This window comes from Cucumis sativus, chromosome 1 (assembly GCF_000004075.3).
Source record: "Cucumis sativus cultivar 9930 chromosome 1, Cucumber_9930_V3, whole genome shotgun sequence".
NCBI lineage: Eukaryota > Viridiplantae > Streptophyta > Magnoliopsida > Cucurbitales > Cucurbitaceae > Cucumis > Cucumis sativus.
The window spans coordinates 20662457-20677131 of record NC_026655.2 but is presented as its reverse complement, the minus strand read 5'-3'; positions in this window follow the sequence as shown (position 1 = coordinate 20677131).

Genomic DNA, 14675 nt, shown 5'->3' with positions numbered 1-14675 from the left:
TAACCAGATCTAAGATTTGTCTAGACATAATATGTCCGTTCGCATGTGTTCACATATTCCTTCATGAATTTCTGTCATAATTTGTTTTGCTTCTTCCACATCAACACATCGAAGGAGTACCATATCATGGTTTCTTTTATAAAGAACTTTACCACTTAAGAAAAAGTTCATGGCCAACCTTCTTATTGTGCGCTTGTCATTCTCTGAAGCTCCATATTTCTCTACAATTATGTATTGCTTGATATCAAAATACCATGGCTTATTATAATACAGGTGGGCTCTGCAAATACTGCTTAATTTTGTTGAAAGCTTCTTGACAATCCTCATTCTATTTTCTTGGATTGTTTTACGTAAAAGCTTGAAGATTGGTTCGCAGGTTGAAGTTAAATGCGAGATAAATCTGGATATGTAATTTAGTCTTTCAAGAAAATCTCGAACTTCTTTTTCTGTTTCAGGGGATGGCATGTCCATGATAGACTTCACTTTATCTGGGTCTACTTTGATCCCTTCTTCACCGACAATGAATCCGAACAGTTTTCCCGAGGTTGCCCCAAATGTACATTTGGATGGATTTAATTTCAATTGATACTTTCTCAACCAATTAAATAATTTTTGGAGTATAGTTGTATGATCTTCATTTGCTTTGGATTTTGCAATCATATCATCAACATACACCTCTATTTCCTTATGCATCATATCATGAAAAAGTGTAACCATTGCTCACTGATATTTGCCCCAGCATTTTTTTGAACCAAAAGGCATTACTTTGTAGCAGAATGTTCTCCAACAGGTAATGAATGTTGTTTTTTTTTTTTATCTTCTTCAGTCATTTTAATTTGATTATATTCTGAAAAACCATCCATGAAGGAGAAAGTTGAGTATCCTGCAGTGTTATCCACCAACATGTCGATATGAGGTAAATGGAAGTTGTCTTTGGACAAGCTCGATTTAAATCTCTATCCATACACATTCTCACTTTTCTGTCTTTTTGTTTGCTTTTTGGATACTGGAACAATGTTTTCCACTCGTTCAGGATATTTGGAGACTGTGAGGAACACTGTTTCGAATTGTTTAAGTACTTCCCATTTTATTTTAAACAATATATCAAGCTTCATTTTACGTAGCTTTTGTCTTACTAGGTTGCATTCTGGCTTCAAAGGAACACGATGTACTACAATATCCGTATTTAACCCCGGCATATCCTGATAACTCCAAGCAAAATATCTGAGTACTCACGTAACAAATTGATTATTTTTTTTCGAGTTTCACTGGTCATTGATGTGCCAATTTTTACCTCTTTTAATTCCTCCTGAGAACCCAAATTGATTACTTCAACTAGCTCTTGGTGAGGACCTAAGACCTTATCTTCTTCTTCTACTAATCTTAACAGTTCTGAGGATATTCTCCCAGCATTTTCATCGTCACTCTCTTTGTCAGATTCCATAGTGTATATTAAGGTATCAAGGGTAGAACTGGAATTACTAACATCTTCGTTCTTATGAATGTTGTCTATGAAAAAGTTTGGACTTTTGTTTAATTTAAATAAAAAAAAGCAGAGAGAAGAAGTTGGAAAGAACGAAAGGAAAATGCGAAGATTTCATTAAATAACAAATAAAACAGTACATTCATATTGTAAAGCAAATAAAACATTGTGGCCTTGTGTAGAGCCACTATAAAATAAAAGGAATTTGACAAATAAAAGCTTAATCATTACTCTTGAAATTCTTTTGAAAATGTAGGTATATCTACAACATCCCAAGTATTAAGCTCGAAATCAGGTGGACATGCATAAACTGTTTCTCCTTCATTTTTGCACTTTTGAAACAAAGCAATCTACAATGTTCACTTTTGGATTTTCATGATTAGGCAGTGGATTGTTGTTGACATCCGGCTTCTCACCAACTTTTTTGAAGCTTAACCATCCATCATTAATCAAAGATTGCACATTCCTTTTTAAAGCCAAACAATTTTCAATTGAGTGTCCTGCTCCTTCGGCATAATAATCACATCGAGCATTTGAATCATATCATTTTGGATAAGGAGATTGTATAGGATTCATTGGGATAGGAGCTAACTGTCGATTTTGAATTAGATGAGGTAAAAGTTCTGTATATGTCATGGAAATTGGATCAAATTGTCATGTATCTGAGTTGGTCTCGCTACTTTGACCTTGTACAAATGGTTGAGAAGAGTTTGAATTAATAGGCTTTTGGGCTCTAGAGAAAGAGTGAGTTGGTACATAGTTGTTATGAGGGACATGAGAAACATTGCTTATATATGAAGAAAATTTTGGTCATGTTTCCTTTGGCTAAAAAAACGATTTGTGGTTCCCTAAATTAGGAAAACCAAATGCATGAACCTCATCTTCTTTCTTCTTAGATGTTGTTCCTTTCTTTAATCCCTCATACTCAGCTGAAGCCTCTGCTAATCTCCCGTGCTTTATCGCATATTCAATTCTTTCACCAATAACAATAATGTCACAAAAATTGGTTGTAGCATTACCAATCATTCGATCATAGAATGGAGCCCGCAAAGTATTCATATACATAGACGTCATTTCTTTGTCTGTTAATGGTGGTTGAACCTCCGCGACCATATCTCTCCATCGTTGAGCATATTCTTTAAAGTTTTCTGAATTCTTCTTCTTCATACGTTGCAAGTCTAAACGATCTGGAGCCATATCAATATTATGTTTATATTGCTTTAGAAATGCATCAGCTAAATCCTTCCAAACATGAATGTGTGTATTATCTAATTGAATATACCATCGAGTAGCTGGACCAGTCAAACTGTCCTGAAAGCAATGGATCAACAATTTATCATTACCAATATGCATTGTCATCTTTCTACGATACCTTATAAGATGACTCCTTGGACACGATGATCCATCATATTTGTCAAATTCGAGAACTTTAAACTTTGCTGGAATGATCAAGTCTGGCACTAAGCACAACTGTGTTGCTTCTATATTTCCATAAACATCAGTCCCTTCAATTGCTCGCAATCTTTCTTCCAAAACATCTAGTTTTTGCTTAGCCGAAGTGTTCTCATTTTGCCTTATGTCTTGAATTTTAGCCTGAGCTTCCAATTGTTCTATATCTGGGACAGGAGGTGGAACATCAAAAAGTGGATTCATAGCAACATAGTGTCGAGCAGTTTGAGACTGTGTAACGTTCATGTGGCGTGACATAAATCTTGGGGGATAAATGGGATCATTGGTGTCTTGAACTGGATTGCTTGATTGTGTTGTTTCTATGACGACTTTTCCTTTTCCTATTGAAAGCAATTCCAGTATTTTTGAAACTTGTTCCCCAAGACTATTAATATCTTGTCTCATTTTATCCATGTCTTTATCTTGTTCTTCCATGATTCGACTTTTATGCATCGTATTGTAAGGATGATGAATTGGAGTAGGGTGAGCTATGTTTTACTTTGATTATTTTGAAAACTTTGAAGACTAAAGAGCAAGGGAAGAAAGAGAAAAAAAATTTAAAATTTAAAATTTAAAATTTAAAAATTAAAAATCAAAAATCAAAAATCAAAAATCAAAAATCAAAAATCAAAAAAAAGAAAAAACATGAAAAGAAAAGAAATAAGAATTTTATGTACTTTAGCTTAATTGTTTTTTAATATTTAGTTAATTTTAGAAAATAATAAATTTTCATGTACCTCTACAATGTAAACATTACTTTCTTTAAAGTATGCATGAAGCCAAATGAACCAATTCTAGGGAACTAAGATAAATAAAATTTAAATATCAAACTCAAAATAATAATAATATAGAAAATACTATTATTGAAATTCTTTTTTTTAAATGAAATATGTATTATTTAAAATTTTAGGAAAATGTGAAACTTTGTTAAAATAAATAAATAAAAATAATTTGAATATTTGACTTTTGGATAAAATATGTCAAAAAGAAACTGACATGGTGTTGGTATCATCTAAACTCTTAGAAATTAAAGGTCTTCAAACTTATTCTAATGTTATTTAAGAAATAACAAAAGAATTAATCTGAGCGAGGATTTTTCATGTGCCTACACGGGAGTCGAAACCCCTCGAAGGTCAACACTACTCCATCCTCAATTCTAGTCCTATAAGGTTGTAGCCCGGGTAGAGGGCTTGTGAGTGTGTGTAAATGCATGTTGGAAAAAAAATGTACCAATAACATAGTACAAAATATTACATATGAATCAATAAAAAAAAAATAATTAAGTGAACCAACATATTATAATATAATAAGAATAAAAGATAAAAATGTACTGGCTTGACTCTCTTACACATTGCAATGTCCCCAGTGGAGTCGCCAAGCTGTCGCGACGTGATCGCTACGCGGAGCGGCCGACCTCCCCGTTTATTTAATTTTAATAAATAGTTTTGAAGTCGCCACCAACCATATTAAGGTGTGATTGGTCACCCAAAAAAAAAAAAAAAAAATGGTCTGCGTACATTCAGAGATTTAAGTTCGGGAGTCAGTTGTGTGTAGGGAAGGTGTTAGCACCCTACAACACCCAAAAAATGGTTACCCAATTTTATCTTTTAAATTAAATTATAGAGGTTCACAAAACAAAGTTTTTATTTAGGTTTTGTTTAAATGTCCCATGTTTATCAATTCATATCGAAGAAAGTAAAACCTAAGCATGAATTGATGATTATGGGTGGCATAGGAGCCATTAGAAAAATTAAGTTTATTTTTGTTTTAAAAGATTTTTATTCACCTTAAGAATATTAAGATACCAAAACTTGATATTTTAATCTCTATCATAGGTGTTTAATGAAAAATTTCATATATCTAGAATTAATAAATTCATAGAAAATACTACTCAGTCTCATTTAAAATATGAAATGTGTTAATTTAAAAAAAACAATCTATTAATTAAATTTCAAACGGAAAAATTTCATGTATTTATGGATTTTAAATTATAAAATCCATAAAAAACAATACTTTTTCTCCAATTTACATTATTATATTTAAATAAAAAATAATAATAACAATGGCAAAACATTATGAAATTTGAAAAATACTTAGAAGTAATATGCTGAGATAAAATAAATACATTGATAATATATGCAAAATGTAAAAGATATTAATGTAGGATGCAAGATAATTAATTAATACAACACATGCAACATAATTAATTAAATCAAAATGATGCAAAATAATTGATTAATGCAGGATGCAAAATAATTGATTAATGCAGGATGCAAAATAATTGATTAATGCATGCAAAATAATATAAGCAATTAAACGAGGGCCAAATTGATATCAAATAATAACTAACAGTTGAATACCAAAGTAGGTTTGGCCCAATATGCAAATAAATAATATTGCAAATAAATAATCACACCAAAATGAATATCAAATAATTATAGCCACATATGCATACTGATTAATTAATACATCATGCAAATAATTAGAATGAGGGAGTGAAAATGTCACATACAAGTTGCTAATTAATTAATAGGCCAAATGAAAAATGGTTGTTGCCAAATATTAATTATATCATGCATAATTATTAACATGGATAATATATGGATAGCAGTAATTATTAACGGAGTATGCCATATGGATACATGTATAAAGTAATTAACAAAGACTGTAAAATTGATGCCAATGAAGAATGAGTATTACCAAATACAAGATGTTAATTGATTAATTATGCATAATTATTAAAGCATGTTATATGGACATAAGTAATTAACTGTAAAATGGGTGCCAATAAAGAATGAGTATTACCAAATACAGAAGGCTAATTGATTAATTATGCATAATTATTAAGGCATGTCATATGGATATAAGTAATTAACTGTAAAATGGGTGTCAATGAAGAATGAGTATCCAAATACAAATATATGATGCTAATTAATTAAAAAGAAATTAACACAGAATGGATGCCTAGTAATAAAAGAAAATTAACACAGAATGGATGCCCAATAATAAAAGAAAATTAACACAGAATGGATACCCAACAATTAAAAAGAAATTAACACAGAATTGATACCCAATATTTAAAAAGAAATTAACACAGAATGGATACCCAATATTTAAAAAGAAATTATAAAAAATTTAATATAGAATGGAAGGTAGAATGCTCAGTATTAAGAAAGATACAAATAATAAAATTAACATGTTAAATGATGGTAAAATGATGAACACGATAGTTCATAATTAAAAGCAGTATATCAAACAAAAAAAAATCATTAAACAAGAATAAGAATAAAAAAGAGGAAAAAGAAAAAAAAACTTACCAGCAGGTCTCCTTCAATGCCAAAGGTTATTCCTTTTGATCTTCTTTCACTCTTCACCTCTTTCTAAATCCTCCAATAATAAAAAAAAACATCCTCCTCCTTTCTGAATCGTCTCCTTCTTTTTTATATGGAAATGTCTCCTTTTTAGATAGAAGTGAAGTAGGTTTAGATAGTGAAATGGAATATAGAGAAATGTGGAAGAGTGGGAGAACGTGAGAGATTGGGGAAGAAGGTGGAAGAGTGGGAGAACGTGAGAGATTGGGGAAGAAGGTGGAAGAGTGGGAGAACGTGAGAGATTGGGAGAAAGTGGGAGGGTTGTGACTCAGTAAAACAGGGGATGGTTGAGAAAAATAGGGAGAAGAAAAACAAAATCTTTACTTTTAAATTTAATTTTAAATATGTTTTTATTTTTGTTTTTGTTTTAAAACATAAATTTAAAAATTAAGATTTAAATTTAAATTCAAATTCAAATTCTTTTAAAAAAATAATAAATTAATTAATGAAAAAAATAAAAAGGCAGGACAAAATACGGTATCTACAATGTTAATTAATTAGTTATGAATAATTATTAACATTTAACACATAATGTAAATACATTATGCTAATTAATTAAACCAACATGTCAAATGGGTGTAAATATTTACAATGTGAGATGGATGCCAAATGATTAACACAACAACTAATTAATGAGTGATTTAAATGAATAATTATGAATAATTAAGACAGCACCCAAATGGGTGCCAAAAAATTAAGACAGCATGAATAAAAAAAGAACTTACCAACAGGTTTGCCTTAAATGCAAAAGGTTATTTCTTGAATTCTTTTACTTTCTTCATCCTATCAAAAAGAATTCTTTTACGTGTCCCTCTTCTCTATCAAACCACCATAAAAAATCCTTTTGAATATTCACTTCTCTTTTTATAGGATAAAGTCTAATCTTTTGTGCAGCACAAAAACGAGAAGAAAGTGAGAGAATGTGAGAGATTGAGAGAAAGAACGATGGTTGAGAAAAAAAATAAGAAGGAGAAAAACTTTTATTTTTAATTTTAATTTTCAATATGTTTTTGTTTTTATTTTTGTTTTAGAACAAAAATTTAAATTTAAATTTATTTAAAAAATAATAAATAAATAAAAAATAAAAAAAGGACAAAATACGGTATCTACACTATACATCGTTGGATTTCAGTTTTGGACTTTATTTTAGACTTACATTTAGTGACCATTGAATTCTCTCCGGTACGTATGGATGAGGATGACTCAATTCACCATCGAGAATGCATTAAACAAGATGTGAAATTGTTTATAAATTTAAAGACACTTTATTAATTAAAATTTAAATGGATAAATTTTACGTATTCATAAAATTTAAATTATGAAATTCATAAAACAACATTTTTTTTTTGTCCGATTTAAATTTTTATATTCAAATTAGAAAATAAGTAATAATGATAACAATAATGACAAAACAGTGTAAAATTTGAGAAGTGAAAGGGGTGTGAAATAGTTGCAAGTAGGCTATAAAATAAATAAAATAATATGGTGGGATAAAATAATAGAGTGAGATTGAGATAAACTAATATTTTGAATAATAAAAGAAATTGAGATAAAATAATAGAGTGAGTTAAAAGAATATTGACATATTGAGACAAAAGGAATACACATAAAATAAATACAAACATAAAATAGATACATAAATAATATAAGCAGAATGCAAATAAATAATAAATGATGCCTAGTAGAATGCTAATAAATATTAAATGATACCTAAGAGAATGCAGCATCCTATTTGCACGGGTTTGCAAAATAACGCCAGAGCATGTGATTCTCAAATAATTCAAATAATTCAAAACCAACCGTAAATTTAAAAACACAATATATTTCAAGCCAACAATAATTAATTTGACTTAAATTAAAGAAAACTTAAATCCAATCAAATTGAAACCACACTTGTTAGAAAATATTTCTTTCTCAATTCTTTTAAATTCTCCATGACAAGTAGATTAAAAGATTTGGCAAGCGTTGTGATGAGAGAAAGGTTGAGAAAAATAGGGATAGAAAAAACTTATTTATTTATTTAAATTTTCTTTTGTTTTTTTCTAAAGTTAAATTTAAAATGTAAATTTATATTCAAATTCAATTCTTTTGTAAAAGTAAAATAAACATAAATAAAAAATAAATGAATATAAAAATGATAAATAACAGACAAAATACAATATCTACGTAAGGTTTTGTTTGTTTTTCATAAAATTAGAATGATGTAATACACACCACTTGACATTAATACCAACACCCAAGAATTTTAAAGCTTTGATTTTAATTCTTGCATCTTTAGAACAATATAAATTATTCTTTTGAGTAATTAAATGGGATATATTTTTTCTCCACTCATCTTTTTAAAAAATTGTGACAATTATTTTTCTTCCTATTTTCTATTTTGATGAGTAGATTAGAGAAATTTTTTATTTATACAACTTTTTTTTAGGTAGAGTTTGAATTGAAGCATGCAAAATGCATCCTGTAGATGATAGCATTAGAGTAACATATTTTATATCCACGAAGATATATTAAGATCTCAATTGTGTAAACATCTTGAACAAACACTTAAAAACATCAAACGAAAAAGAAAACCAATAAATAAAATAAATAAAACTTTTATGCTTTGAAAATAAGTTGAAATGTTTATATTATTTTTATTATATTAATATTATCAATAGTTTTTCAAGGATTAAATATCTAGGGATCTAAACATATCAATAAGATTAGTTTCAATTTTAATTAATATATTTTCTTTAACATTTAAACCCAAGTATTGAAATCTAAACATTGTACTCTGAATTTTCAAAAGCATAACAAATATTGTTATATATATATATATAAAGAAAAAGAGTGAAAAATACATTTAGAAAAATACCTAAACCTTGAAAAGTTCAAAAAATATGTTTAAGCTTTAAAATTTCAGAAAATAGGCTTCTAATTAATAGAAAAATATTGTTGGAAAGAAGTAGAGAAAATGTTGTTTTCTCATTTCCAATTAATTCTTGGTTTTATTACTATTACTAATTGTTAATTTTTCTACCATTAAATAACTTCTCTGAAATTAAATAATTTTTCTAAAATTAAATAACATATCTAAAATCAAATAATATATAAAAAATCAAACCATATAACTAAATCAAATAACAAATCTAAATCCAAATAATATATCTAAATTCCAAGGATGTAACTAAATTCAAATAATTTTTACAACAAAATGAAAAAATCAAATAACAAACATAAATTAAATTATTTTATAACAAAATTGTAGACCCGAACTATGAACATACATACCTTGTGACAAAAAGATCAAAAGAAAATAAAAAATGGAGGGGAGGAGCACTTTTTTGGTGAAAGATGTAAGCGTGGGTGATTTTTGGTGTTATAATGGAATGAGCGGCTGGTTTTTTGTGTGAAGAATGGATGGGGTGATTGATTTTTGGCGAAGGATGGAAGTGTAGAGAGATTTAGTTGAAGGATGGAAGGCAAAATGACAAAGAAGAGAAGAGAGAACAAAACCCAAAACCAAATTTTCTAACTTCGAATGAAAGGCATAATGCTTGGTTGGTAGGGTTTTAAAGGGGTGAAGTCATGTACCCGATACACTACTTCGATAAAAGTGCATGTTTTAACCGTCAACACTACACTCAACTTTTGGCCCGTAAGTGTATACCTGATCCACAATTTAACGAAGTCGTGTACCCGGTATACGAGTTCACTACTATAGTTTTGCATCTACCTTATTATTGACAATATTTTTAAAAAGTATATTATTTTAAAAAAAAATTCCATTATTTCATAAAGATGTTTTAAAAATTTTATTCGAACTTATTAGTTACTTCAATACGTTTTATATTTATATTTGAGTTCTATTGCAATTTATATATCTAAATTTATAAAAAACGTGTAAAGCACGGGGTTCTAACTAATATTATAAAAGAAGTGGTCTCAAGTGATATGAATCATCTTTGTTGCTTCTTGTGATATAAAAATAGATATGTTTTAGAAATACTTAGGAATGTTTGTTTTTTTTACAAAAATGATAAATCTGTATTTGAGGAGTTACACTAAATCTTCTCTGAAGATAAATTAAGTTTTTTTTTTTAATCAATCCTTTTTAGTTATGAAAACTTTTAGTTTATGTAATAAACAATCATTAATTTTTTTTTGTTTTGTTTTGATGTATTTGATTGAGAAATTAAGTTTAAATATATATTTTATTTTATAATAAAACTAAAATTTTAAGCCTTTAAACTTCCTCGTATCATTTATTTTGATATCATTTTAAGTCACTGATTGATTCAAATGTTTAAGTTGATGAGTGAAAACAAATTTAATATCATATATATCATGTAAGAGCTGAAGTGAACCCATCCATCTTTGTCTTCTCATTGTTTCACTTATCATCCACCCTGTCATGGTTTGTACTTTTTGTCATCGTCGATATGGAAAAGAAATCATTGGTATAGTATGAAGATGAAACCACACTCATCACCTATTTGAATGTGACTGTTGAACGACTGTATATGTACACTGCCATAAGTAATAATCATATTTGCATCCCAAATGTTGTATCTCATGAGATTGGCACTTAAATCAATTCTTGTTAAAATAAATACTTGCAATTCAAAGCTGGGTATATATATTCAATTAGGGTTGAGACTTATCCTTTTCCCTCTCAAGTTAAAAAATTACACATTATATTCCAAATCTTTTATCAACTTAAAACCAAAATTTTCAAATTTTATCTTACCAAATAAATCTAAATTAATTATCTTCTCAATCATATTAATTTTGACACCAAAATATAAAATTAAAGGAAAACAAATCTCAATAATTTGATATAATTAATTTCAATTCACCTAGAACTTGGGATGTTGCATTTTATGTACCAAGGATTTATTGTTATGTTACATTTTAAATATATAAGCTATATAAATAATGATAATATATATGAAATAAATATTAAAGTTAGATAAAATCAGGAATACAAATCATGGTAAATTTGACCAAATATTTATACTTTATAATAAAAAATTGTGCACGTGTTAGGGTTTTTTCAACTTTTGTTTTTATTATTATTCTTAAGAAACCCATCCATTTTTTTAAAAGAATTAGATAAAACTGAATAAAATCCATCACATTCATAGACACATTTTCTAACATGAACAGTGGAGTTTTGTCATCTTTGGTCATCATTTAATCTCATCTTGGTCACTTATCAAGTTGATATCTTCATTCAAGCAAATGCTCTCATTTCATTATTTCATTACAACTATAGACTTAATTAATTGAAAATATCTAATTTCTTATAGACACAAAAGTCAAAGAAATGTGATTGCTTGTGTGAGAAAGACAATCTACCTTTCCACATATACTTTTTTATTACATGTATTAAATTTTTGTATATGTATGTGTTATAAAGTACAAAACTTCATTTCAAAATCAAATAAATGCAGTACCATATTTTAGAACTTCCAAGTCAAAACCTACAGAGTTTGTTTGATTTTTTTGCAACTAGAGAGATATGGTTGTTATCAACTTTATCTTCTAGCAACTTAATGGAGTTTGAGTTTTTGAAAGAAACCCTCGAACATGATATGATGCTTTAATTTGTAAATATTTTTCCCAACATTTGAGTAGAACAGTTGCAGTAAATCCATTTTTATGATAAATTTTACTTGAATGATCGACTTTGTTAATTAATATCTAGAGTATATTTGATATACTGCACCATGAAGAATCCAAAAATCTTATGTAGGCACTCGAACACTATATATAACAAAAAGAATAATAATTGTAATAGATAAGATTTGAACCCAATACTGTGGTGTCTTAAAACAACTATACCAAAGATAAAACTTAATAATAATACAATATTATTTAAGATATATTGTAATCTAACACTTCAAAATTAATATTAAAATACAAAAATCGAGAATGTGAGGGGGCATGTGTCCCCTGACCCCTTAATAAATCCGTTCCTATGTGCGTTTGTGAATATGATTCAAGTAATTTAATATATTTATTTTAATATAAGATATTAAAATACAAATATTACTATAATTGAAGTTACTCTATTTGAATCACTATAAATGTGACATTTACAAGGGATTGAAATAGGTGAGATGTTTCTTTACGGAAAATGATACTCTTAGGTCGGTAGGTGCACTCATTAGATGGATACCCTTTTAACACCCTCATCGTTTTCATCAAATATATTCATTAAGTATAGGAGAACAAAAAATAGTTCCATACAAGGGAGAGATAAGCCCAGCATTGCAAAAGAGATCAAATAAATGCACTAATATTAAATGCAAGTAAAGGGTTTTTAGATGACAATAAACTAGTGAGATTGCAGATGTCTTTCCATATATTTATAATGCTTACACATGTATTGTTGAAGATCCTTTTGTTTCTTTCCAACCAAATTGTCCAGATGGCAGCAACTATTAGATTAAAATTAATCAAGCCTTTTTTCTTTACTTTGGTATTTATATAACATAAATTTCCACAAAGATCTTTGAGATCTTGATATGGGTTTGTCCAGCCCAACAGAAGCATCAATCTTGTTCCAAATACACTGAGCAGTAGAACAAGTGACGAAGAGATGAATAGAAGACTCATTTTCTTTATGGCACATCACACATCAGTTTGGGTTAAGGCAAAGATTCTTAATTCTCATTTGAATCTTCTCAACAGTAAGCACTCCATTTTGCATAGCAAACCATATAAAAAACTTGCATTTTTTAGGAATTTTAGATTTCCAAAGATGTCTATATTTAGAGGTATCTCCATCAGCAGAATTTGATATATGCAAAGCAAGTTTGATATACATAGTGGAAAAAAAACCATTGCTATTTAATTTTTATAAAGGAGCATTAATATTTTTTTTTTCTTCTTCTTCTTGAGAAATGGGAGAAATACAAGCTTTTGTGTAGCTCCAAAGGATGAGCTCTCTATCACGGAGAGATCTTCGAGGTTTGTTGTCTCAATAATTTGTTTCTTCATTTCATGCTTCTCAGATTGATCCATTTTTAATTTGAGAAAGAGCATATAGTCTAGGAACGTTGAGGCTTGTAGGACAAAAATTGTTCCAGTTGTTATGTCAGAAAGACATGTTTCACCCATAGTTGATTTTTCAATTGATTTGAGCATTGAACGAATCAATACCTTTGCAAATCAATCTCCAATAAGCATTTACACTACTCTATCTTCCCTTTGTGGGAAAACTGTCTAAGTCTTTTTTTGTGTACTTAGCATCAATGAAAGTCCTCCATAAAGCTTTTGGATCAATATGATATCTCCACAACCATTTAGTTAGAAGATCAAAGTTTGTGCTTGCAATGGAGAATATCCCAAGACCATCTAACATGATTTAACTTCTTTTTTAGATTAGCATTAATGCACAAATAATGAAAGTTACCTCTCCAAAGAAAGTCCCACCAATACTTCTCCAAAAATAATATGTGCATTTAATTTAAGTTCATAATAAGTTCATCATGTTAAGGCAGCCCATTAACAAGTCCATTTTTGTTCTCTTATTATTTATTTCTTATGTGTACAAACCCCAAATTATAAGGGTTATATTTTCTGATATTTTTTAGGTGTACTTAGTTGTGGGTGAGTGTAGGGTAAGAATTTTTCCTCCCTAGCTTTCTCTATAGATTCATAATACCGTACCCCAAAAATCATGGAATGATAGCCAACATGAGCTTAGCTCAACTGGCACCTGTATGTTCTTGTGGACCATGGAATTTATTCTACACAATGTCTTGGTCAGGCGATACAATTCAAGAGTAAGCTTCAAAACATAAAGAAAGGAGCCATGGCTCTGAAAGAATATTTCATGAAAATCCAACAATGTATATATTTTTACTGGATTTAAGAACTGAATATGAATGTATGATATCCATTATTTCTGCCCGTACTGATTCTCCCCCTATAGAAGAACTTACTTCACTATTACTTACTAAGAAATCCCATATTGAGTGTATCATTAGTGCATAAAGCTCTATGCCATCGGCTAACTTGGCTGCTCAAGAATTGGAAAAAGGCAATGATCAACTGACTAAACAACAAAACACTTATTAGTTTAATACCAATAACTAATGAGAACGTGGTGGGGGTCGATCTAACTGTGGTTTCCACTTCTGGCTAACTTGGCTGCTCAAGGATACAACATCCACTCAATAGAAACAAACCTCAGTGTCAAATTTGCAATCAAATTTGGGCATACGATTGACCATTGCTTCAATTGTTATCTGCCTCCTCAAACAACATCCACTCATTCAGGTTATTCTCCTGGTTTTTCTCCAATACCTACTAATCATCCTGGTTTTTCTCCTATGACAGCTATGGTTGCATCCCCTGATTTAAATATGGACAACAAC